We start from the raw sequence: 1,962 nt of genomic DNA on the forward strand, positions 1-1,962 counted from the left end.
CTTCTCTCTCACCATTTTTATTATTTTACAAATTTTGCCTTAAACCCTAGCATGCGACATGCCTTGTTTTTAAAATAAATATTGCAAAATTTTTTCAAGCAGGAGGAAAAGGCCTAACGGTTAAAAGAAATATGAGAAAGCATGGAAATTAAATGAGGTCCCAAGTTAGAATCCCTTCCCTTGCGAAATAATTAAAATTTGCAAAATCCCCTTTTTTTAATGTGTATGCCATCCATACCCTTGAATCCTAAGTATAAATATAATTTTTTATTGTATTTTTCAGCCTTTAATTCAAATTTTACCCACCCAAGTCGTTCACCCTCTTCCTATCCTCTTTTTTCTTCAATTTTCTTTATTTCTCCCATTGTTGTCGTCGCCTAGTTTTACCATCTCTTTCTTCTTTTTCTTTTTTGCAAAAGATTTGTTAACATAATCTCCATCATATTGCAGTTATTTTTTCTCATTAAAATCAGCCCTAAATCTGTAATCTTGAACTCCAAGATTGATCCCGAACATTGCCAAGAAAGTGTCATTACCGTTTCTCTCGACTAACTTGGGTAAGGTCTCTTCTCTCTTCAATTTCTTAATTAAAATTGTCCATTAAAATCCTAAGTTTTTAGATCTGGAATTATGGGGATTTTAAATTATTTCAAAGGTATTTTTCAAGATTTTAATGAGATCTCAAACCATTTTAAAATCCAGCCCCAATTTTGGCCACCATGGGTGGTGGTGCATGCACCTATGTGCAAGAAAGGGGGTTGTTTTGTTTCTTGGTTCTTCCCTATATTTTTCCAGCATTAATTTGAGTTCTTAATCCCTCCTAATCAGATTTTAAATCCATTTCAATTAGGATAAAAAGTTCTTGATCGATTGGCCATTTAGATCCCACAAATCATGAAGCGTAAGTGCAATTAGGGTAACTAGTTTGTTATTTCGACATAGTTCTTGGGTAAAGGTTATGAATTGATTAAATGAATGAATTTAATCATTAATTATATACTTATTCTCTAGTATATTATTGAATTAGGTGCTGATCCAAACACCCCAAATCATCCGTAAAGGTGAAAAACGATTGTAACACCCTAAACCCGGCCTAGACGTTATTACCGAATCTGGCGTTCACATTGAAGTGTTTTTCGAAAACCATGTTTTAATTGAAAACCCTTCTTGAAATTTCAAACTTCTTGCCATTTAAAACTTGTACAAAACCTCAGTTTGCGTTTGTTTAATTTCAATCGAAAGAACAGTTGTTACCTTCAAAACCTTATTGTTGCGAAAGCTTAATTTAAAACAAATGATTTACGAAAACGTGATATTTAAAAATTGAGTTGCGAAAACGTAGCATTTGAAAATAGTTATTGTTTTGGAAAACTAGGTTCTACTTCTAGCAGATAAGAATATCAATCAGTAAAATCCCGAATATAACATCCAGAAATTTTAAAGGCCTTATTACAACCTGAAACAAAATCAACTTGCTTAAGTAAATGAGCTAAACAGAATAAAACTTGTGCAGTTGTGTGGCCCTCTCCGAGTCCCTCGCAGCCCCGAACCGTCTAACGCTGAGGATTACCTGAAAGGTTAACAACGAGGTGAGTTCACAAAAACTCAGTGTGTAATCCCCTATCGTTCAGTCAATAATATAAGCAGTAGCATTCTGGGCCTGAGCCCTTTTCAGTAATAGAACAATGTGGGCTTTAGCCCAAAACAATAAAAGTGTAGTGTGGGTCTTAGCCCATTATAGTATCAGAATCAGAAACAGAATACATGTGGGCCTAAGCCCAATACAGAATCGGAATTAGTAATAGAAATGCAACAATGCAATCATGCAACCCATCCCAATCCAGCCAACACCCAACCCGTACCAACCAACACACTATGTGGGGATAAAATCGACCCACCCAACCAACACACCAATATCAGCATCGATTGCGACACTAATCAATATTGCAGCAAAGCTGCTAG

The sequence above is a fragment of the Gossypium raimondii genome, chromosome 5 (genome assembly GCF_025698545.1).
Source record: "Gossypium raimondii isolate GPD5lz chromosome 5, ASM2569854v1, whole genome shotgun sequence".
In the NCBI taxonomy this organism is placed as follows: domain Eukaryota; kingdom Viridiplantae; phylum Streptophyta; class Magnoliopsida; order Malvales; family Malvaceae; genus Gossypium; species Gossypium raimondii.